Below are 25,992 nucleotides of genomic sequence, written 5' to 3'. Positions count from 1 at the left end.
ACTGCCATAATTTGTATACCTGTCCATTTACCCTTTTCCCTATAAATGTTGAAAAACCAATAAAAAATTTTGTCAAAAAAAAAAACATTCACAAAAATTAAAATTATTTTTTTAAAAAATTATGCAACATCTCAACCTTTCAATAATTCAGCAGCCTTCAATGTACAGCACAGATAACGTTATGTGACAAATGTTTTCCATAAAAGCTCTGTATTTAGTTGATTCCAGAAGGTAACCAAATCAGAGGTAGTATTCAGCAAGTTCTGACAAGTTCTGGAGAACCGGTAGCAAAAATTTTGAGTAATTTGGAGAACCAGTAAATACCACCTTTGACTGGCCCCACCCATATATTCTCTGCCTCTCGAGTCCCAGTTTATCGGGAAGGAATAGGGATTTTGCAGTATCCTTCTTCTGCCACATCCACCAAGTCACGCCCACCAAGCCATGCCACACCCACTAAGCCACGCCCACAGAACCAGTAGTAAAAAAAATTGAATCCCACTACTGAGCCAAAGTAGGGCTCCATCTAATTTTTATGGGGGCAGAGGCTATTCCAAAGGCCTGGTGCTATTATTGAAAATCATCTACAAGCCTCAACTTCTTTCAGCTCCCAAAAGTAGTATTTCCTGGCAAGATGAAATGGGTTGAGTATCTCTAATGGGAAAACATGGTCTTGGAGGTAATCTGGTGCTAAGCAATAAAGGTTTTTTTTTTAAAAAAAGTCATAAATGAGAAGAAAATTAAAAGGCCAATTGGTAAGAAATGCTACCAACAAATGCTGACTAACATGGGGAGGGGGCACAAGGAGGATTGTAAGAAAAAGTGTAAAATATTCAGAAATATTAAAACTTGGGGGGGGGGCTATTTTGGAAGTAGAAAACATGAGAAATTTAAGGAAAATAAAGTATATCCACTAATAATGATGCAAACCTTTTGAGATCTAACATTTTATGAATGCACAATGCAATATATTTAACTTGGTTTATTCATGCTGGTGTCATTTATTTATTTAATGTAAAAATATAATTTAATCATTAATTAATTTTTTAAAAGTTTTTAAATATAAAAAGTTTTTAAATATTTTCTTGACTAGAGAGTCAAGAAAAGACCCACTAATTTCTAGTTAAAAAATCAGCAGTCAACAAGCCCCCAAGCTAATCGGACCCTTCCTTTAATGGTAGAATTCTCTCATCTACGTGAGAGAGTATAAATGGGTATTTCTCTTGCATTTGAGAGATGTCTTCTGTGTATTGATTCTGTAGTACAGGTAGTCCTTGACTTACAACAGTTCATTTAGTGACCATTCCAAGTTACAAAAAGTGATTTATGAAAATTGTTCACATTTATGACCATTGCAGGATTCCCATGCTCACGAAATCAAAATTCTGTTGCTTGGCAAGTGGTTCATATTTATGATGGTTGTAGGGCCCCTTGGTCATACGATGAGCTTTTGTCAACCTCTGACAAGCAAAATCAATGGGGAATCCAGATTCACTTAACAACCATGTTACTGGCTTAACAAATGCAATGATTCACTTAACAATGATGGCAAGAAAAGTCATAAAATGGGGAAACTCACTTAACAAATGTTTCACTTAGCAACTTAAATTTTGGGCTCAATTGTGGTCATAACTCAAGGACTACCTGTACTCTTGTGCTCTCACTCTTCAATCATTCTATTACAAGTTAATATAAGCCATTTTTGGAAATGCAAATTGTCAATATATGCACATCTTATATTAATGGATTAATTATTCTAACAGGAAACATTTTGTTAGAATGTCTTTACTCTTTTCATTTTCTTTGAAGACAACACGTACCTTGGGGAACATAAATAAAAACACAGCCTAGGCAATGGCCATGAAAAAAGGTATCTCAACCCATGGAAGAAAAAGAGGGTAGGAAACAACATAGATGGGACCTTCTCTAGTTTTCTGGAAAGTAAAAGCAAGAGAACTGTTTTCAGAGTTGCAAGAGTCTGTTAATGTAACCTTGCAACAAAGGTGGTGTTAGCACTCACGGTTTGTGCTTCTTGTCTAAACTACCGCCAAGAGCTCACATCAATCTTGCATACCTCCACAATAAAAACAAATTCCATAGAATTTACATCCTGCTGAAAATTCAACCACCTAATGTGCAGCTTTTTAAACTAATGATGGCACAGAATCATTTTTGGGTGCAAAAATGAATTTTTGTATTTGGTATTCATGTTTTTTTTATTCGTGTTGCCTAGTAACCTGGTGGAGTTAAGAAAGTTTTGGCCTAACTTCTGGGTTGCTTTCTGCTCTTCTTTTATTCTGCAATAAACCTTTCTATATCTGATAGTACTTAAAAACTGCTTTGAATGTGTCCCAAACATATTTTATTTCTGACAAGAAAGGTTTCTGAAATTATTAACTTAGTGGGTTCTGTCTAGTTGTTGAGAGATATTCAACTCACCAAGTGTACAGATTAGTGTCTGGTTCTTCATTGTTTTCAGCAAGAAGAAAATGAAAGAAAAAAAGAGAAAACTTTCAATATTTTTATATACTTTTTAAAAAGTAGGCTTCTCTAATCTGTTGCCTCTAAATTATCATTATGTATTATTATCATACAGGGATTTTGTGAATCCAAGATAAGAAAGCTTTCCAAATCATGCTTTTGATTTATTATTTCTATATTTCTGTTTATTATTAAGATTTCATTTGTAAATGAATTATGTCATCTTTTTCCATGTCACTCTTGTATTCTGGAATTTTTAAATCCATTTCCATCCACAACTTCTTCCATATCAATTTTATAAACTCATATTTGTTTAAAGGCCAAATCCACATTCAAATCAGCTTCAGTCTCTATATTTTCCAATAAAATCTGTTGTTCTATATCATTTATTATAATATTAAACAATCTTTTAAGTAATTTCTGATTGTTACTGAACAGCCTTAATTTCTTCAAAAGTCAAATAGTATTGTTCCATTGTGTTAATGGCCTGCTTCTTTAATTATATCTAATTCTTTCTGGTTTTCTCTAGTCATCCTTCAATGTCTCTTCCTATATTTATTTACCAAACACTAAAACTTTCCCACAGGAGGATTTCTTACAATTAATTTCAAAGTCTTCATATAGTTTTAAATAAAATTTTAAACACCTCACAGGAAATATTATTTCAATACCATCTAGACTAGTGATGGCGAACCTATGACACATGTGCCACAGGTGGCACGCGGAGCCATTTGTCAGGGCACATGAGGCGATGCCCTGTCAGCTGGCCAGCATGCATGCGCGTGCTGGCCAGCTGAATTCACCCTTTTTAAAAGTCATTTTTCGCCCTCCCCAGGCTCCAGAGGCTTTATAGGAGCCTTGGGAGGGCAAAAAGAGCCCCCTCACCCCCCTGGAGGCCTCATGAGCTTCCCTGAAGCCTCTGGAGCACAAAAAACTGGCCCTATGGGCAAACCAGAAGTTCAGGAACGGACTTCCTGTTTGCTCGGAGGATCATTTTGACTGCTCCGGAGGCTTCAGGGAAGCCTCCTGAAAGTCCATGAAGCCTTCGGAGCACAAAAAATGACCCTCCGAGCAAACCGGAAGTGACTTCCCGTTGCTCAGAGGGTTGTTTTGACTGCTCTCGAGGCTTCAGGGAAGCCTCCTGAAGGTCCCTGAAGCCTTCGGAGCACTTAAAACAACCCTCCGAGCAAACCGGAGTTTTGACTCCCTAAAGCCTCTGGAGGGCTTCCGGTTGGGCGGGGGAAGCTGTTTTTGCCCTCCCCGTGCTCCTATAAAGTCTGGAGCCTGGGGAGGGTGAAAAAAGCATGCAAAAATGGGGGGGGGGTGTGTGCGCTTGTAGTGCACGCATGCACACGGGGGGGTCGCATATTGCATTATGGGTGCAGCACTCCTGCACATGACCCCCCTGCGCTCCCCCCACTTATGGCACGCGAGCCAAAAAAGGTTCGCCATCGCTGATCTAGATCATAACTTTCTAAATTCCACATTCTGGTCTTCTTTAATTATTTTCCAAAAAGTAAAGCTTTTCTTTTTAAGTCTTAAACTTACATAAAGCTTCTTTCATCCAGGGTAAAAGGAGATTCACATGGCATAATGTACCACCCAAATGTATTTAACTGTTTTATATTATTGTATTTTTATCTGCATTTGACTGTACACCGCCCCGAGTCCCTTTTTGGGAGAGGGGGCGGTTTAGAAATCCAAGAAATAAATAAATAAAATAAAATAAAAATAATAAGACTTGTCTTTCAGAAGAGTCTTAACATCTAATAAATCTATAATGAACAACTTCCTAAACTAGTTAAGGGAGGAAGTGAGTATCTCTTTAAAAGTGCCAAACTGTGGCTTAGGCAAGATGTTTTTCCCTTATGGTTTCCACAACCCTCAAACCCAGTAGAAATTGCTATTTTACAGTCTCTTCACAGGGAGATTCTATATCGGACAAACTTACGTGTGATCCTTGTCATTTCCTTCCTATGGAGAAGAGTTCCAAGAAGCAGATCCACATTCACCATTTCCTCTATTTGCTGCCTTCAGTCTCCCACTACAATCACGGAAGTGCAAAAGAACCAAAATACAGTCTCACATTCATTTTCCTGAAAATATTCTTGAACAGATTAAAAAATGCCACATAATAACTGTTGACCATTGAGAGTGGAGACTATATTATAATTCAAATTGGCAGGCAGATGGCATCAGTGTTTTCTTTCTATTTTAATTTCATAGAGTTACTAATGTTTTAGTATTGCTTTAATATTTTGCATTTTGAACTGAACGGAAGACATGAACCTATAAAAGAAAATAAAGAACTAGGCTGAATCCTGAAAATTGTTATGACCAATTTTATTTCAATTAAACCAAACTGTGCTTTACCAGTTTAACTGCAGAGGCCAAAAAATGATATTTTCTAAGTAACTTCTTTCAGCCTAGAGTTAAAATTTGAATTCATCAGAGATTTGAAAAGTAATTTATTTTTTAAAAGCCCTCTACTTTATTAATACCTCATCACACATATTTGAAAGCTACAAGTCAGTATTATGCAGTTTCTCAAATAAAATGCATCTTCATAGCTTATAAAGGTAAATTGAAAATGAAATTTGTCAAGAAGATGATTGATATCTAAAAGTGTTTTGTTTTCAGTGACTGGCACTGCCAAGTTACAACCATCTATCATCTAACAGGTAATTAACTATATTTCTCATCATGAGCTTTCAATCCTGCTGTTTCATTATTGAAATACCAGAAATCAGTAAGCGCTTGAATGCAGATAGAATTCCTTGTCATGGCCAAAGAAAATGCTATGTGACTCTAATATGTTTGAGGAAAAGTCAATGAAATGTAAAGCTCAAAATGTTAAGGAAACACGTTTCTGTTTTGTGTTTTGTAGAGATGTTCATAGGTTTCAAAAATGCTTATTAAATCTTGAAGCACTCAACAACTCATTCTTTTATTTCACAGATTTTAAGTGTGGAAATACTCAGTAACTCATGATTTGATTAACTGTTAGTCTCTTCAAGATGCATGGGAAGCATGTGTTATGCGTATACTATTAGTCCCAATTTCAGCAGAAACTAGAGGAAAAGTATAACGGCTTGCCTCCGGAAGTTGTGAATGCCCCAACATTGGAAGTCTTTAAGAAGATGTTGGATAGCCATTTGTCTGAAACGGTATAGGTTTTCCTGCCTAGGCAGGGGGTTGGACTAGAAGACCTCCAAGGTCCCTTCCAACTCTGCTATTGTATTGTATTGTATTGTATAAATACATTGAAAAGGCAATTGTCATATTTGAAGTGGATCAACTTCTATTAATTATTCACCATTTTCTTGTGCTTTACACCTTTAGATAAAGCAGTGCTTCTCAATTATTTTCTGTCATGCCCCCCCTAGGAAGAAGAAAACATTTCGCGCCCCCCCCCGCGCGACTGTAAATAGTATCATTTGTCTAGTATCATAGCACACCGGTCTTTCCTTGTCTCCCACCGTAGTCACATGCTTTCTTTCCTCTTTCCCTCTTACTTGTCTATCCTTCCTTCCACCCTCCCTTCCTCCTTCCCTTCCTTCCTGCCTCCCTTCCAGTTCCCTCCTTCCTCTTTCCCCCTGCCTGCCTGCCTTCTTTCCCTCCTGCTTATCTATGCTTCCTTCCTTCCTTGCACCTCCCTCCCTTCTGCCTGCCTGCCTTCTTTCCTCTTTCCCTATCCTCCTATCCTTCCTTTCTCCCTCCCTCCTTCCCTGCCTCCCTTCCAGTTCCCTCCTTCCTCTTTCCTCCTGCCTGCCTGCCTTCTTTCCCTCCTGCTTATCTATGCTTCCTTCCTTCCTTGCACCTCCCTCCCTTCTGCCTGCCTGCCTTATTTCCTCTTTCCCTATTCTCCTATCCTTCCTTTCTCCCTCCCTCCTTCCCTGCCTCCCTTCCAGTTCCCTCCTTCCTCTTTCCTCCTGCCTGCCTGCCTTCTTTCCTTCCTGCTTATCTATGCTTCCTTCCTTGCTTGCACCTCCCTCCCGTCTGCCTGCCTGCCTTCTTTCCTCTTTCCCTATCCTCCTATCCTCCCTTTCTCCCTCCCTCCTTCCCTGCCTCCCTTCCAGTTCCATTCTTCCCTCCTTCCTTCTGCCTCCTTCCTGCCTGCTTGCCTTCTTTCCTCTTTCCCTCCAGCGTGTCTGCTTTTCTTTCCTTCCTTCCACCTCCCTTCTGCCCTCCTGCTTTCTTTCCCTCTTGCTTGTCTATCCTTACTCCCTCCTCTCCTCCTCCCCTCCCTCCCTGCCAGCAGCTCCTCCAGCATCCCAGCTGGAAGCAGCAGCACAACAGTCGCCGTTACCAGGGGCGAAGGGGTGGCGGTGGCAAGATCGGGCGACCGCCGCCCCTTTGTCCCTTCCCCAACAGCGGCTGTTGCGCTTCCGCTTCCAGACGGAATGCTGGCGGTGGAGCTGCTGGCGGGGAGGCGAGCTACGCGGTGGCGAAGACGGGCGGTCCCATGCTTCCCTCCCTCCCACCCCCGCCCAAGCAGGCTTCTTGCACAGCTCCAGCCCGCGGCTCCAATGAAAATCCACAGTCCGAAGTGCTGCCACTTCCAGGCGGGATATATTATGCCTCGCCCACGCCTTCGCCGCCGTTGCACCCAGATGGAAAGGGAGCCTTCGCGCCCCCCTTTATGGAGCCTCGCGCCCCCCCAGGGGGGCGCGCCCCACTATTTGAGAACCGCTGAGATAAAGTAAGGACTAAGGTAGTATTTATTGTACGTGATTATGTGAAATAGAAACTGAATTCTGTCAAAAGGGTACAACTGGCTTACAATGTGAAGCTGTGCAAAGACCCTCCTAGCCATGATTGCCATCTATTCCTTGAGTATGTGAGTCTAGAAAGAATCTAGATTGCATACTGGCTCTGTCTGGAATAGTGCCACCACATTTTTTTGGCAATTTCTTTTCTTTAATTGTAAGAGTTTTCAAAGGGAATGAACTATCATCTTACTCATCATCAACATTATCGTCATCTATAGACAAATATATCATGGTTCATAGCATTATTGGCCCACCATTTTTTAAATTTATATAGTTTGCTTTGTAGCAAACCAGTCACTGGTACTTTAGGAAAATATGCAAAAAAATAATAATATAATAATATTAATGGCTTAATATTAAAGTAAAAAAGGGGCAAGAACAGATATAATTTAAATCTGAACTGATTTCTGCCTCTGTTTCTCCACTAGATGTATGACTTATCAAACACTCATTTAGTGTGTGAATGATGATACATGGATATATATTGCGTTAAATTTGCATGGATCACATATTTTTTCTACAAATGCAAAAATTAAACTGGAGAACCAAAAGAAGAAATAGATTTAGAACTATGTGACCTGAAATGGGGTGCGTGTGTCTATGGACAGGAATGTGAAACTCAGTAGGTAAAAGTCACATAGAAAACAAGACAAGGACAATAAATATATTTAAAAATGATTGTTACACACTGGCTCTACTCCAATTTCTCCCTGTAACTTTCTTCTTCAACTATTGAACCACTTTATTCCCTGCCATCCTACACCTATCAGCAGGTTGTCTGCATTGCTTATACTTGACCTTTGCAATTACATAATTCATAAAACACTTTCTCTCTAGGCAACCACTAGGATGCTAAACATTTCTTCAATAGAACAAATTTATATAATGCTATATAATCAGGATATTTTATTCTTTGAGCTACTACTTCTTACATTTCCTTTGTTTCAAATAATTGCAATTTCACCCAGGGTCTGAAATTTTGTGCATAAACGAAATTACATCTTTTATATAAACATAGAACTATAGCCAAGTTTGAAACTCAGCAAGATCTTTATTCAGAGAAAACAATTATAAAAAGTTTCAGGGGGGGTGGAGGAACTGATGTCGTGACGAGACAATGTGCGATCTCAACACTCTGAGATCGCAGTCGATATTTTTGCCACTAGGTGATCCAAATGGACCTAAACCGTCCTGCAGAGATGGTGAACAGGAAGAATATGTCTTGTTGATCTCAGGGACATTGCAAAGTCCCTGAATGATCCAAGAGAAGTTCTTCAAGCCGGAGACAAAAAATCCAGCCATTAGGCTGATGAAGTCGGGGCGGCTCCAAAATGGAAGGATATGGAAAGAGAAAGTGTTTCCAGCTGGTAAGGAATTTTTGCCGTTTTAAAAGAGACTGCCTATAAAAAACTTAAAATTAATTTAAATTGGAGAACAGAAGAAATAAGCAGTGGAATTAAATTTGGAAGGGTTTTGGATAGTGGGTTACCTTACTTTTTAAATGCTATCTTCATGGATGGAATTTATGCAACCTTTTAAAATGAATGGATTAAGTTTTCTTCTATTTTTTTTCTGTTACTATTCTTTGTAACCTATGGACTAAAATTCTCCTCTTTCATTATTGTGGGTGTTTTTCTAACTCCTTCGGGAGAGGGTGCGGCTAAGAAATAAATATTCATTCATTCATTCATTCATTCATTCATTCAAGAATCGGACTTTTTTAAAACTTGAAATACAAAAAAGAAAAAGAAAAAGAAAAAAAAGAAAATTGCAACATTGCAACAATAACACTGTTATTCGGAGGCTGGAGCTTTTTAAGTCTGCAAAAGATATTCTCGGAAATATAGAAATTATCAAATTCACATGAGAGGATAGAGAAGAAATTGGAATACTTAGTGCATCTAACAGCAAAATATGATGAAGAAGTTGATGATGTTTATCAAATGGAAAAAGTGGTGGTTAAAGTCCTAAAAATCGAAGAGGAAAATGAATATAAAGAAATTAAAATTGCTGATATTTATGGTGATTGGTTTGTTTCTGAAAATGGAAAGAGTGGAATACTGAAAGAGGAATTAAATGGAGGGGAAATCTACCCCAAATGGCAAGATACAGAAGAAGAAAAAACAAAAGAATTTATGGATTTAAAGAGAGATATTTTATTAGCAATATCATTGATAACACTACCGACAATCAAAGATAAGCTGATTAAGGAAACAGAAGAAGGGCATTGAAAGATTGAGAGATTTTATAAGCAAAGAGTTGCTAAGAGGAGTCCATACCAAGTTGATTAAGGAGATGATTAGAGGACTGACACCACAAATGGCAGAAGATATGAGACTGTTTTGCTACTGGAAAGATACAGGTTGACAGATGGAAGAGTATAATTTAAAACTAGTTAAACTTAGTGAAATTTAGTGACAATAGATATAGTTAAATAAATAATTGTTAATGATAATAATGCATACAATGTGTAGTGTTGTGATAAGTAATAATGGGATATGAATATTGAATGGTACCCATGAAAGGAAGATTAGAAATCCTTTTGGATTATATATAAAGGATTATATATATATATATAATAAAAAAGAACTAAGTTAGATACAGTTAAGTCTTGAATATTAGAGGAAAAATGTTATGATACAGGATATAGTTAACTAAAGGAGGGATAATGATAACAACCTATATATAGGTATGGATACAACATAAGGAAATTGGATGCAAATTGTAAACAGTGATTAGGAAAGAAGGATTAGAAAACTTTGTTATTAAATATTATGGATGTTTAGCTAGAAAAGGACATAAGGATTCAATGTTATTGGAGGATTTTAGAAATAGTAAATGAAATGCCAGTATGTGGTTATGTATTAAATCTTGGTATATTTTATGATGAAGGGCATTTAAACAATTATAGTCAAATGAAAACGGAGATATGATGATGGTAACATGTATAAATATCTGTGTTAAAATACTTGAGTTAATATGAATTATGTTTGTTGACTGTGGAAGAGATGCACATAAGCCTTTTTGTAACCAATTGATACACTTTCTAAAGTATGTAAAGAAGAATGTGTTGTGTAAATTAAAAAAAACTTTTATAAAAAAAAGGTTTTTTGTCTAGTGTGTTTCCCCTACATAGATTAATGCACATTATTATGACAAGTCTGATTTTAGGATCACAAGAACTGAAGAAATCAACCAGTGTTTTGAAAAGCTCAGCAATGAGGAAAATAAATATTATGGATGTGGTCAATAAAGTTTTTGCTAGTGCAAAAATCAATTTTTAACATTCTGTTTTCCTTTTTAGCAATACAGATTAAACTCGAAAAATTAGAATATCGTGCTGAAGTTCATTTATTTCAGTAATGCAACTTAAAAGGTGAAACTAGTATATGAGATAGACTCATTAGATGCAAAGCAAGATAGTTCAAGCCGTGATTTGTCATAATTGTGATGATTATGGCTTACAGCTCATGAAAACCCCAAATCCACAATCTCAGAAAATTAGAATATTGTGAAAAGGTGCAATATTCTAGGCTCAAAGTGTCCCACTCTAATCAACTAATTAAGCCATAACACCTGCAAAGGATTCCTTTAAATGGTCTCTCAGTTTGGTTCAGTAGGAAACACAATCATGGGAAAGACTGCTGACCTGACAGTTGTGCAGAAAACCATCATTGAAACCTTCCATAAGGAGGGAAAGCCTCAAAAGGTAATTGCAAAAGAAGTTAGATGTTCCCAACGTGCTGTATCAGAGCACATTAATAGAAAGTTATGTGGAAGGGAAAAGTGTGGAAGAAAAAGGTGCACAAGCAGCAGCCTGGAGAGGATTGTCAGGAAAAGGCCATTCAAAAGTGTTGGGGACTTTCACAAAGAGTGGACTGAGACTGGAGTCAGTGCATCAAGAGCCACCACACACAGACAGATCCTGGACATGGGCTTCAAATGTTGTATTCCTCTTGTCAAGCCGCTCCTGAACAACAAACAACTTCAGAAGCGTCTTACCTGGGCTAAAGAAAAACAGACTTGGTCTGTTGCTCAATGGTCCAAAGTCTTCTTTTCTGATTAGAGCAACTTTTGCATCTCATTTGGAAACCAAGGATCCAGAGTATGGAGGAAGAATAGAGAGGCACACACTGCAAGATGCTTGAAGTCCAGTGTGAAGTTTCCACAGTGTGTGTTGATTTGGGGAGCCATGTCATCTGCTGGTGTTGGTCCACTGTGCTTCATTAAGTCCAGGGTCAACGCAGCCATCTACCAGGAGATTTTGGAGCACTTCATGCTTCCTTCCGTAGACAAGCTTTATGGGATGCTGACTTCATATTCCAGCAGGACTTGGCACCTGCCCACACTGCCAAAATCACCAAACCCTGGTTCAATGACTGTGGGATTACTGTGCTTGATTGGCCAGCAAACTCGCCTGACCTGAACCCCATAGAGAATCTACGGGGCATTGCCAAGAGAAAGATAAGAGACACGAGACCGAACAATGCAGAAGAGCTGAAGGCCGCTATTGAAGCATCTGGTCTTCCATAAAACCTCAGCAGTGCCACAGGCTGATAGCTTCCATGCCATATCGCATTGAGGCAGTAATTGCTGCCAAAGGGGCCCAAACCAAGTACTGAGTACATATGCATGCTTATACTTTTCAGAGGTCCGATATTGTTTTATGTACAATCCTTGTTTTATTGATTGCATGTAATATTCTAATTTTCTGAGATGGTGGATTTGGGGTTTTCATGAGCTGTAAGCCATAATCATCACAATTATGACAAATCACAGCTTGAACTATCTTGCTTTGCATGTAATGCAAACTTTTGCACGATATTCTAATTTTTTGAGTTTCACCTGTATGTTCATGCATAATTATTTTATTACTGATTAAAAGTTTTATATCATAAAGTTAGATAATATAAGACAAATAGAAGATTTCCTAAGTCAGGCATGTGATATTATTTATTTAAGACAAAACAAGAAATGTAGTTCCTACTTTGAGCAATCAGGATTTTCCAAAATGTTAAGGAGCCTTCTGAACCTTTCTTTAAAATAAAAATATAACTTGGACAGAAAATAAATATCAGAGCAGCATTTGAAATACTTTTATTGAACTCTTATGGTCATATCCTCTGTGAAATTGGTAATGAATTATTTCTAAGGAATTTTATTGAACAATGCTATTTATATTAAATTCCACATTAAAAATAGCAATAGCACTTAGACTTATAGACTAGTTCATAGTGCTTTACAGCCCACTCTAAATGTTTTATAGAGTCAGCATATTGCCCCCAACAATCTGGGTCCTCATTTTATAACCTGGGAAGGATGGAAAGCTGAATTACCCTTGAACTACTCAGAATTGAACTCTTGGCAGTGAACAGTGAGTTAGCATGTAATAGTAGCATGCATTCTAACCATTGTGCCACCATGGAAATACATAGGGCAATACATTGTTATATTGTATGCAAAAGGACCTATGCATCTGGAACTGAGATGTTATGACCTGAGTTCTATTCCTTACAGATTTGTTTATGATGTCTCAATGCAAGTACAAAATGGCAGAGTTTGCATCACAATTTCGTGATCAGACGTGGGTGGCTAATTTTTTTACTACTGGTTCAGGTGCACTTGCTTCTGCACAGAAGTGTCTGGGCAGGTGGGTGGAGCCTCACGCTGCTGCTACTACCAGTTTGGCTGATCTGGGCCGAACTGGCAGCAACACATTTCTGATTGTGATACATATTTATCATTTATTTGTCCCCTAAACCTCGATAATTTCTGTGAAGTGAATGTTTGAGCACTCTTTTCAGTACAATTGGAGAGCTTACCTTGAATGTAATGATATAGCTGCCTGGTTTTTGGGATTAGCAAGAATCATTAGGACAAATCTAGGAAAAGTAGAAGACAAGATGTTTTAAAGCAATGATACTTAAAAATCCAATACTACATGAGTAAAATTGTATATGCCTTATTCCATAGGAAAAATTATTCCACTTGTGAAAAAAACTTAGGACCCTCTTAGAATAAGTCTAGGGTAATAGTAATAAAAGGATCATAATGCTTAAAAATAATATAGCACTCCAAAATACTGATACCAGGTATGTTCAACTTCATGTTCATGTTTGTTTTTGTGATTTGGATTGTTCACAAATGCTTTACTAAACAAATTCCTGGTGGGACCAATAGCAGAGTTCTACCTTTTCTCTGTTTTATATATTTCCTCTAAACAGTTTAGAATAGCTGTATAGGAGAGGAAATAGCAAACGGGCTTGGATGGATTAAGGAATTTCAGCTTTAAGATAGTTTTTAGTTTAAGTCTCAAATGGTAGTAAAAACAAAGGACAATAAATGCAGCTCGAAATGAGATTTTGGCAGAGAAAGCACTATTCATGGTCTATTAGCTGGCCATAAATTATTTGAGGAAAATTTGGGAACCAGTGAACAAGACTGAGTTTGGGAAAGCACATTGTCTTACCCATATATATAATAGATAGATAGGAATTTGTCACAGAAAAATGGAAACAGATTGTAACAGGTTGACAGGCTGGGAACATAGAAGGAAAGGACCCACATAAACTTCATGATACTTTTTTCACCAGTTTAAAGTGGTCTAACTTACATTCCGAGGTGACCTATTACAATGGGATGGTAATGGCGCATAATGCTACAAACATGAGTATAAAATTGGAGTCATAATGCTGTCAAGGACAAAGAGTAAACAACATCAATGGAAGGAATCGGAGCAAGAGAATCTGTTTATGAAATGACCAGTTTGAATATACATGGGGCTCTAGCTGCTTTTCAGCTACCTGGAACACCTTGTCAGGTGTTCACCAATCTCCTTTTTAGGAAGCTTATATTTCTTCATGAGACATGGTTTCTATGTCCCCTGATATGTTTGCACTCTAAATCTATTTCATTGTAACTATATGTCATTAAAAAAGGCCACACCCTGATGTAGCCAAAATATTTCAGATCCTTGTTTTTTCAGAATTCTCACAGGGTTCAACTTGTTTCATTCAGTTTAAGAAGGCCTACCTCTGAGTAGATAAGCATTGATAAGCAGTAGTAGATAAGCACTATTAATATAATGTAATTGTAGATCTGAAAGAACTTCCAAGGATTGGTTTCCTTTTCCCATAGAGGTGCTGAGCATCATGTTCACTTCTAGAGATGGGTGGCACACAACTCAAATAAATGAATAAATGAATAAATGAATGAATGAACAAACAAACGAATGAATGAACAAATAAATACATACATACACATACATACATACATACATACATACATACATACATACATACTGTACATACATACATACATACATACATACCAGTGGTGGGTTCCGGATCCTGTTGCGACTGGTACAATGCAATATGCAGCACATGCATGTGTATTTACTGCCTGTGACACTTCAGCTGCTTGGTGGAGCATCGCACAGGTGCCATATACAGGTAAGGAACACGGGCAGGTGGGTGGGCCCTCTGGAGCACCATACCAGAATGGTACCTGGTTCCCTCAGCAGGAATTTGTAAGCTGATAACTGGGCATACCGGTCGTATCCCACCACTCATGCATACATACATACATACATACATACATACATACATACATACTGACTTTGTGATGCTTGAGAAGTGAGCAAATGCGACACAAGATTCCTTTGAGATAGGACTCCCTTTTTATAATGGTATAATAATTATAATAAGGAAGACGGTGATGAGATTGTCTGGATTATCTGTGTGGTTGAAACTTAGAACTGCAAGCTAGCAGATGAGTTTCCCTAACTTTATTATATTCTATATGACAACACAGTTAACACTTCAGTCTCTACTGAGATTTAAGCCTTACCTCCCTATATCCTCCCTCCCTCCCTCCCTCTCTCTGTCCCTCCGTCCCTTCCATTTTATCTCTCTCTCCCCCCCCCCCACAGAGCAGTAATAAGCAACCAATAGAAATATTACAATGGTCTTCACATCTTCCCAAGATTATGTGCTAAAATTTAGCACCAGTGTGATTTTTGCTTTATTAGACAAAAATAACAATGAAAATAGGTCTGCTAAAGCTCTGCTGTGCACCATATCCTATTTTTGCATTGAATTCCTCTAGGTCCCTTAGCCCTCTCCCCCCAAGAAGCCAATAATTTTATCCGTACCCCTCTAGAGAAGCCACGGCTGATGACCTCAGAGGACAACTTATAAACAAAAATTAATTCTACTTCAGTCCTGCAGAAATGCTGCCTGCCCTTGCTTTAAGAAACATTGGAATAGATAAAGAGAATTACATTTTAGGATGAACTGATATAAGAAAGGAGTAGAATTAATTCATAAAGTAAAATAATATATAATGAATGATGAATAAAATAATATGGTTAGATAGTGAAGAAATTCTAAATGTTTTTTTAAAAATAAATCTCCAGCAAACGTCTGTTCAAATTACTGTTAACATTCACAGAAAAAATATAAAAGAGTGACATGTGGCACTGAAGATTTCTTATTATATCCAACAGCAATGCACATATGTGATATATGACATCCTTCCATAAATCCTAAAGTTACACAGTATGTTAATCCTTGATTCCATATATTTTTTTAAAAAAAATGATTATACCCTGCTGCTATGAGCAAAGGCATACTATAATCAGTTTTCTATGCTTTTCCAACAATGAAATGCAAGGCTGCACGCCATATAGCCAATACTTACCATATGTTAGAAGTTAATCCAGTAGACTTTAGTCACTGGTATGATTTGCGTAACTAAAAATCTCCCATTTTTAAAGCACTAACCACAGCCTCCTCTATTATTATTATTCTTCCTCCAGCAAACCATTAGAAAAATGTTACTATTAGACAGAGAATGATCTCCTCTCCTGATACCACTCTAGGTTTTTTTTAATGGTTCTTTCTATGACATAATTCCAGCTAGATATAAGGAGGGGAAAACCAGCATTTAAATCATTCATGGAAATTAATAAAAGCTCACATATTTATTCACCATATTATGCAGAGCAGCTTTAAGACTGACTTAGTATATTGCAAGTTTTGTGAAGCAATTAAGAAGGATATTACCTTATGCAGTTAAAAATTAGACTGTATTATAGAGAACTACATATTTCATGGCAAAAAAGATGAATATATATAATACATTATCCATAAAGCTGGCAATTAATTATTATTAAAATGGCTGCAATCCTACATCCCTTTTAACCCAGGAACAAAATTGCATTGATATCGAAATATTTAGGCACACCTAATACATTTTTGCAGTAGTTTTTTTTAAATGAAGTCATAGAAATATGCCATGGATTGCAGTATGTGGAAATTAGTATCATTTTGAATTGAAATAATAACATGGGGATACAATTACTAGTCTCTTTTTATATTTCATATGAAATTTGTCTTACATAAGAATAGTCATGTGTTTTCTTCTTCACAATAAACAGTGGATGACAACTAGATTCAGAACATAGTACTACCTCTACATTTACATAGTCTTATTCCACACATACAATCTCATGAGTGTTGAAAGCAGTGCCTTAATTTTTAACATGAAATTAAACAACTTCTATCCCTAATTTTTTTAGTGTAACCTCCGGCGTAAAGATGGCCCTTTAAACTTGCCAACTACAGATAGTCCTCAATTAGCAACCACAAATGAGCCCAAAATTTGTGTTGTGAGACAGTTGTTTAGTGAATTTTGCCCCATTTTATGACTTTTCTTGCCATAGTTGTTAACTGAATCACTCCTGGAGTCAAAATCTAATTTACTTCAACATTGTCCACTCTTTTCTGGCTTTGCAGTCCATCCTTCTTGTAGCCATATCAACACATAGATAACAGAATAACAGAGTTGGAAGGAATTTTTGAAGTCTTCTTGTCCAACTCCCTAATGAAGCAGGAAACTGTATGGTTGTCCGATCTCTTCTTAAAAACCTCCAGTGTTGGAGCACTCACAACATCTGAAGGCAAGTCCACTGATTAATTGTTATAACTCTCAGGAAATTTCTCCTTAGTTGTAGGTTGGATCTCTCCTTGATTAGATTCATAAACTGAATTTTGTTCTTCTTCTTAATTAATTATTTCATTCTTTTTACTATTGAATCTTCTTGCAACAAATCTTTTATATGCCATGATGATTATGAGCTAGGCCAACAGATATTAACTTGCCATTCGATCAGGAAATAGGGTCATGTGTTTGTGTGCAGTCATCATAACTCTAGAACAAGGAGATCAGTAGCTTTTGGGGGAGGGGGGTTTCATTGTAAATTTGAACAGACACCAAACTACTACTCCAAACTCCAGGACTACCTGTATAACCCTATATTGCATCCCCTAAACTGACTCTGCTCTGAAAGGTGCAGAAATGTTATATGGACTTTTGGTTAAAATGAAAGGGGAAAGAAATACTTTACTTTTCACTAGGCTTTGCCTATTAAAAATGCTTTAGTTTCATCTCTACAAATGTGCAGGGAAGGTATAACATTCAATAGAATGCACGTTATCCTAAATATTAATTTTAGGAGGGAATTGCCCAGTTTTTGCAACTTCTTTTTACAGACTTGTTGAGAATATAACCATCAAATTACAATGACAAGGCAAGTTATGCATTTTAAAAATACATACATAAATGTCACAAATGTACATATTAACATCATCTAGATGTCAGAAAGTGGGAGGATGAACAATCCAAACAAAGATGTACTAAAAGAATGAGAACATTAAACACAAAGCCTATGAAATATGAAACACATTTGATGTCAACATTAAAATACTTCTCAATACTTACAGAACATATATCCCCATATATAACTTTAATTAAATATAGGTTATGGATTATTTTGCATTAATCATCAAAGATGATTACGGGACTGGAAGCTAAATTATATGAAGAATAGTTGCAGGAATTGGGTATGTCTAGTTTAATTAAAAGAAGGACTAGGGGTGACATGATAGCAATGTTCCAATATCTAAGCTGCCATAAAGAAGAGGGAGAAAATATATAGGACCTAAAGGCAGGACAAGTAGCAATGGGTGGAAACTAATCAGAGAGATCCAACCTAGAAATAAAGAGAAATTTCCTGACAGTTAGAACAATTAATCAGTGGAATGGCTTGCCTTCAGAAGTTGTGAATGCTCCAACACTGGAGGTTTTTAAGAAGAGATTGGACAACCATTTGTCTGAAATGATATAGGGTTCCCTGCCTCAGCAAGGCTTAGACTAGAAGACCTCCAATATCACTTCCAACTGTTAATCTTTATTCTGTTATTCTTCCCATTGGATAGCAATGTGATTATATGTAATAAGCAATCAACATTATTATGTTATCTTATTATTGATCTGGGTAGTGACAACCATATATACAATTTACTGTGTGGGGATATTCTTCGAATTACCCTCCCACTTTTGAAAGAAGCCAAGATAATATTTCATTATGCCTTACATATTTTACATCAACATTAGACTGCCTTAGTGTTCTTCTTTGATGGGCTAATGCTGGCCCTATGTAATCCGTAGGTCATACTTTAATAACCTAATGATGAGTTCAATGTATATTGCAAAACAACCAGCTTTGGATTTCACATAGCCAATATATAAAAATTATTGTGATTCGTTCCTCCATTCCACTTTTAGGGAGATCTATTAAGATGTTCAGCTCAGCCTTAATCAAACACACATTTCCTGTAATGAAATGTTGGTAATCTTGGGAAACGTAAGAAATACAGGATACTCATCAGTCATCATTATATCTATTTCCCAACAATGAAAATAAATGTGGTTAGCCAGTCAAAACAGATAGAAAAAAAACAAGCAACATGTTACTAGTCATTATATTGGTAGAGCAAAGGGTGATTTATGCAAGAGGTCTATTGAATAATTTTTTAAAGACTGATGAGGTATTAGCTATACAACCACAGTCTAAAGTATTAATCAGATACATACTGGCATTTCATACAAGAAGAAACCATTGGGTAGGTATTCCACATTCTTCAACAAAGTTGGTTAAAGTGTTTAGTAAATGAACTTTGTGTTCTATTCTATTCATTCCTTGCTCAAAATATATCCAGAAGATAATATATAATTGGCTATGTAGCCATTTGTTAGCATCTATGAAAGTCCTGTATGTTGTGAGTAGCATGGTAAAAATATTCAGTGTAGTAGTTTTGCAGTAGAATAACAAACTAAAAGTATAATTAGGTAATAAAAGTCCAGTTAGGAACAAAATATAAATGAAAATCAAAATACCTTTTTGAGGAAGTAATATTTCAGGGCATTTAAAAATTACAATGTATGAGGCTCTCATATAGCCACTTAATATATTATTCCTGTTTTTAGCTACCTCATATATTATTTCTGGTTTTTTTTTCTGGATTCAGTAGCATGCCCCTTTTCTTCCACCATTCCTTTTCCCCTCCAATGTAATATTTATCTTGTTTTCTTCAAATATTTTCTTAAGATCACATTCCCATGAAACCTTGCACACAGCTGTCTATTTTTCTTGCTCTAACAAAACCTCTGTGTCTATTGATTAAAAATATGATATATTCTTTTTCTATTTAACCTTTTGGTTGTCTTCCTTGTCTCTCCATTGTAAGCTCCTTGGAGAATGGAAATAACTCTATATATTTTATAAATTAAATAAAGGCAAAATGACAGTAAATGTCATCAGAGATTATAACTGCATCATTTAATCAAGAATATCAACATTACAGTGGTCGGATTCAAATTTTTCTACTACCGGTTCTGTGGGCGTGGCTTTGTGGGTGTGGTTTGGTTTGATGGGTGTGGCTTAAAGGGCGTGGAAGTGAATGTTACTGCAAAATCTTCATTCCCTCCTGATCACCTGGGACTCAGGTGGCAGGGAATAGATGGGGGCGGGCCAGTCAGAGGTGGTATTTACCGGTTCTCTGAGCTACTCAAAATTTCTGCTACCGGTTCTCCAGAACTGGTCAGAAACTGCTGAATACCACCTCTGATCAACGATCTTGAAATTATATCACTGAAATGAAATAGCTCAGGTTCTAATATGATAAAAAAGTTGTCCAATAAATTTACATTTTGCCCACTATTGCTGGAAAGAATAGCTACTGCTAATGCTATATTTTAAAAATATTATTCTTTTGCTGCTGCTGCTGCTGCTGCTACTGCTACTGCTACTGCTGCTGCTATTAAAATTAAGCAGAACTAACTAAAATTGTAATGAAACATTATAATAGCCAGCCTAGGAATGGTACAAGAATATGAGAAATCAGAGACTACATATATAGTTGATATAGTTTACTTGGACTTCAGTAAGGCTTTTGATAAGGTAGACCATAACCTACTACTAGATAAAGAAGAAGAATGTGGGTTAGACAGCATCACCACCAGATGGATTCGTAACTGGCTGACCAACCGCACTCAACGTGTAGTCCTCAATGGAACTGCATCTACATGGAGGGAAGTATGCAGTGGAGTACCCCAAGGCTCTGTTTTGGGCCCAGTACTCTTCAACATCTTCATCAATGATTTGGATGAGGGAATAAATGGGGAACTCATCAAATTTGCAGATGATACCAAGCTGGCAGGAATAGCCAACACTCCAGAAGATAGGCTTAAGATACAGAAGGATCTTGACAAACTTGAACATTGGGCACTATCTAATAAAATGAAATTCAATGGTGAAAAGAGTAAGGTTCTACATTTTGGCAACAAAAATGGAATGCACAGGTACAGTATAGGTGATACCTTGCTCAGTAGTAGTAACTGTGAAAGGGATCTTGGAGTCCTAGTGGACAACCATTTAAATATGAGCCAGCAGTGTGCATCAGCAGCCAAAAAAGCCAACACAGTTCTAGGCTGCATCAACAGAGGGATAGAATCAAGATCACGTGAAGTGTTAATACCACTTTATAATGCCTTGGAATACTGCATTCAGTTCTGGTCGCCACGATGTAAAAAAGATGTGGAGACTCTAGAAAGAGTGCAGAGAAGAGCAACAAAGATGATTAGGGGACTGGAGACTAAAACATATGAAGATCGGTTGCAGGAACTGGGTATGTTTAGCTTAAGAGAAAGAAGGACTAGGGGAGACATGATAGCATTGTTCCAATATCTCAGAGGTTGCCACAAAGGAGGGTAGAACAAGAAGCAATGGGTGGAAACTAATCAAGGAGAGAAGCAACTTAGAACTGAGGAGAAATTTCCTGACAGTTAGAACAATTAATCAGTGGAACAGCTTGCCTCCAGAAGTTGTGAATGCCCCAACACTGGAAGTCTTTAAGAAGATGTTGGATAGCTATTTGTCTGAAACGGTATAGGGTTTCCTGCCTAGGCAGGGGGTTGGACTAGAAGACCTCCAAGGTCCCTTCCAACTCTACTATTGTATTATTGTATTATTGTATTGTATTATATGTTGTTGTACATATTTAATATTAAGGGAAGATTGAGAATGAGATCACATAGAAATTGTTATCAGATAAGATATATGCAATTATAATACACACTTAACACTGTTTTTCTATTATGAGAAAAGAAGGAGAAAGGAAGAATCATGAATATGGCATGTGGTCAAAATCAACAAACTGTGCAAGGGTAAAAATGGTATATAAATTGTAATATTACATTAAAAGTAGGCTGATTGTGTACTCATAATCATCTTCATAATAATAATAAATAATAGAGAGGAAGAATTTTGCCAAAATCTCTGTAACTTTACAACATTGCTTTCTCTATACTTGATTTGATGGGCCTTAAATGCATGATTGCCAGTTTTGCCCTTAAAGAATAACTGTAGCTGTAGGAGTTCTAATCATTCCTAGATGGTTTATTTTCACATTGCTGCTTTTCTGATACTGCCTTCTTTGGGAAATCATATAGCTAAATGGGTAAGTTAAGATTAAATTAATCAACAAGCAGGAATCAACAAATTGTTCTGACCTTGTTTGAGACATTTTGTCCTTGAAGCTAAAGGAAAAAACAAAAGAAACCTTTAAAAGTGTTTTATGGTTTTCTTTTAAAAGAAATCAACCCTAAATCAATGAACCTCTCTCTCCCCCCCCCCCGTCTCCCTCCCTCCCTCCGACCTCCATCTCTCTCCCTCCCCCCTCTCTCTATATGTATGTATGTATGTATGTATGTATGTATGTATGTATGTATGTATGTACGTACGCACACAGAGAGAAGGATGATATTGTTTCAAAAGAAACATATCAAATAAAATGTCCTTATATTAGGAAATTGTGGAAAAAGGTTCCTTTATGGTTACAAGCAAAGAGAAAATGGATTTAAATCTTAGTGAGTTTATTATCAATAGCTAATGAATCCAGGTACAAGACTATCTCATAAATCTAGATTATATCCTGGATTTTAGCCATTCGTATTCACTTCCAAAATGTCACAAACCAATGAATGGCACCCCATGATTGTTCTCTCCTCATCACATATCATTGGCTTTTTTGAGCTAATCAGGAGAGCAGCACAAAAATCAGCAACCAAGTTGTATTCCACCCTTTCCCTAAATATCCTATATATTGTTTTTATAGGATCTTTAAAAAAGACTTGCCATTGTGAAAAGGGGCTGCAAAGTCATAGCCTTATTCCTTTAAAAACACTAAAGTGGGCATGATCATATGGCTCAGAGCCTTATCCCTGCCTGAAAAGAGGAAAGATGAAGAATCTAGAAGTAGGGTGAACTGAGAGCTTCTCCCAATGGGTCAGTGCAGGCTGCTGAAGGTCAATGTTTCAGCTGTAGAACTCTTGTTTACAGCTATGTTTTCTGCAGTGCTGATGAAACAGAAATTAATCATCTCTATGGCCCAATGGTGAAGATAGAATGGGATTATAGAAATGCAGAGCCAACCCTGGAGTAGTGCAAATGCTACATTTGGAAGAACCTTGAGTCATACTTTGAGGACTAATTTAAATCTCTCTGATTAATGGGATTAATTAAATTACATTAATTCTCGATTTAGTGCAATACATTTATGTACCATTTCTTTCCAAGCAGATTAAAAACTTCTACATTATTGAATTAAAACATTTAGAGAAAAGAAACAGAGCCTACATTGTTTATAATGTCTCTCCTCGTACATATATTAATACAAGAGGAGATTACATTATCTTCCCTCCAATGTTAAGTTCTGTTGTGCTCATAATAGCAAATTTCAATTATATCTGCAGAAGATTCTCACTTTCTACAGAGGAATGTAAATCTGCCATATTTAATGTGCTGCGAAGGAAGGAAGGAAGGAAGGAAGGAAGGAAGGAAGGAAGGAAGGAAGGAAGGAAGGAAGGAAGGAAGGAAGGAAGATTCCCATTGCTTCAAAATGAATGGCAAAATCTATGCAAGAAAATGTTTTCTTTGCATAATCTTCAGCCTTAAAAAATACAGCATCCCCTCCTCTCTCATACTACACATTTTGGGAGAATATAATATTATGCATAGTATAAATGTAATGGATTAAAATAATACATAATACATAAATAAGATACCAATAAATATACAGCTCAGGGTTGAAATAAATGATCTGTGGTGCTCTCTGAGCTTTCTGGGTTCTCTCTCTCTTTTTCCTTGCAGAAATTTCATTATCAAACAAAGTAATGTAATCAGTGCTAATCATTACTATATATGAAAACTAATGAATAACAAGACATAATGTTGAGATATCAAACATCAAGGTTAATAAAAATGCCTTCAGCTTGTATTTCATTCATAACAAGTACACACATGATTTATTTCTAGAGATATACCTCTTCTCTAACTAAAACAATCTCTGATGATGAACACAGTGGTTGGCAGATCAATTTATTTGTTAAAAAAAAGTTCCTTGGCATTTTGGACTCAACTTGTTCAGGGTCTTTGAAATGAAAACATTCTTCTTCCTCTTTATGATAATGAAGTTCTACCAACTTTCTGCTATATCTAAGGACTCCTTGTGTACACAGTGGCATTCCAGAAAATAAAGACTGTTTATGGTAAGAATAGATCAACTCACTGCAGCCAACCCACCACTGTCTACTCACCATGGCCAACTCATTGGGGGACAACTTGCTGTGGCTAATTTGCATGGGAAAAGCTGCAACAAAACAATTCAAACAATTCAATTTAATTATTTAAAATACTTTTTAAAATATTATAATTTTTGTCACTCACATTTTATTTTATTTTTGCATCCTTTTACATCCTTTCTTTAATTATTTTATTCCACCATTGCTTCGATATTAGTGTAACTCTTGTCTTATGACGAGTTGTCCCATAGCAACTTGGCCATGGCAACTTGTCAAGGTGACTGCAGCAGGGCATTTCCTGATTCAGAGACAATAGAGCAATAGAATCAGAAGTGAATCTCCTGCTTTCCTTTCTAGCAATACCAGTTTGCAGACAACTTTCTGTAGCCATCAAGGACTAGAATATATAGGGCGGTTCCTGGGCTCAAAATACTTGCTATTTCTGACATATTATAAAACTTTATTAACATTTTCCTCTGAGTGACCTAATCATTTTGAAACAACAATGGAATGCAAGTAAATAATTAGCATTTTTATTTTTAAATCATAGGTGCAATTAATAAATATTACTTAGAGTCCAAGTATGATTACGTTTATGTGCAGATGTTATATCTAAGGGCTCAGTTAGAACTAACAGTCCAATAAATATGGGCTTATTTTTGTTTTTTCATGAGGATGAATTGTTTTTATTAGATGCTCTCGTCAGCATTCCTTCTCTCTATCAACATTGCTCTGTTTTTTGTTAAAATAGCACTATGAAGAAGGAAGGTCAAAAATGTTCATGATAGTTTTTAAGGTCATTGTAATTTCAACAAATCTATTTACCTAGAGGGAATCTTAATGAAAGATTAAAGTCTTTTGGATTTAAGAAAAGGAATTAGTTTATTTGCATGGCATTTCTATTGCCCATCACGTTTTCAAATTGTTCTGGAATTTGTTTTTATAGATATCAGTGAAATAGTTTAGACAGTATTGAAAAGAAAGAGGGCTATGGCAGCCCAATTACAATTTCTTTTATTTGGATGTAATACTGACACTTATTTATGACACTTATAGATTGTGCTTAAGTACTAGTAATTTAATTTAAATTATTCAAAGAATTCATTAAATAATAACTGAATTTATATTTCATTGAATATTGAATTTATTATTTCTGTAAGATGCAAGAATGGGATGTGACTATTTTACCAAAGAAACATTGTCACCTCCCGATACATTTCTTTGTATCACAAATTCACAACTATACACATTTTCATTATTTTGCGTAGTAATAGATACAGTAATCCATCAGCTTCTTTCACATAAAATTCATTCAGGTGTATGGTCATATTCTTGACTCCATAACCACAAATGAACTTAGATTTCCATGAATCAAAAGCATTGCAATATTAGTGAAATGTGCTTATGTTGGTAGCCTGGTGGGGGCTGAACTGTTTTCACGACAATATTCTTGGCCGTGCTCATTCTCCACATTTGTATACTCTTTTAACTTTTATTTTGCAAAAAATAGATAACTTTTTTTTGGCTTGATTGAAAAATAGCTTCTGAGTGCTGTCATGAAATGGCGACCATAGGAAAGTTTGCCTACCCATAAAATGGCTGCTGTGGTAGCTATGGTTTATCCCAAAATTCCTGTTTATTAAATTTATTCAATTTTATATCTAGATTAGTTAAATTAGATACGTTCAATAAATAAATTTATTGAAAATTCCCTCTTCCCTGTTCCCCTGTAGTGCTTTCTACTGCTTCACATTTC

At 36.5% G+C, this 25,992-nt stretch overlaps 1 long non-coding RNA gene across 1 annotated transcript in view; it reads left to right on the top strand.

Annotated features, from left to right (window-relative positions):
* The window catches only part of LOC309393323, a 37,766-nt gene extending 24,960 nt beyond the window's left edge, over window positions 1-12,806 (top strand). Inside the window, exon 3 of the long non-coding RNA XR_014175568.1 lies at window positions 12,771-12,806. This is a non-coding gene — a long non-coding RNA (uncharacterized lncRNA). The remainder of the gene's footprint in view (window positions 1-12,770) is intronic.
* Window positions 12,807-25,992: the final 13,186 nt, after the last annotated feature.

Source organism: Natrix helvetica, assembly GCF_964273705.1.
Source record: "Natrix helvetica genome assembly, chromosome: 5".
In the NCBI taxonomy this organism is placed as follows: domain Eukaryota; kingdom Metazoa; phylum Chordata; class Lepidosauria; order Squamata; family Natricidae; genus Natrix; species Natrix helvetica.
This window is presented reverse-complemented; position numbering and strand designations above follow the sequence as displayed.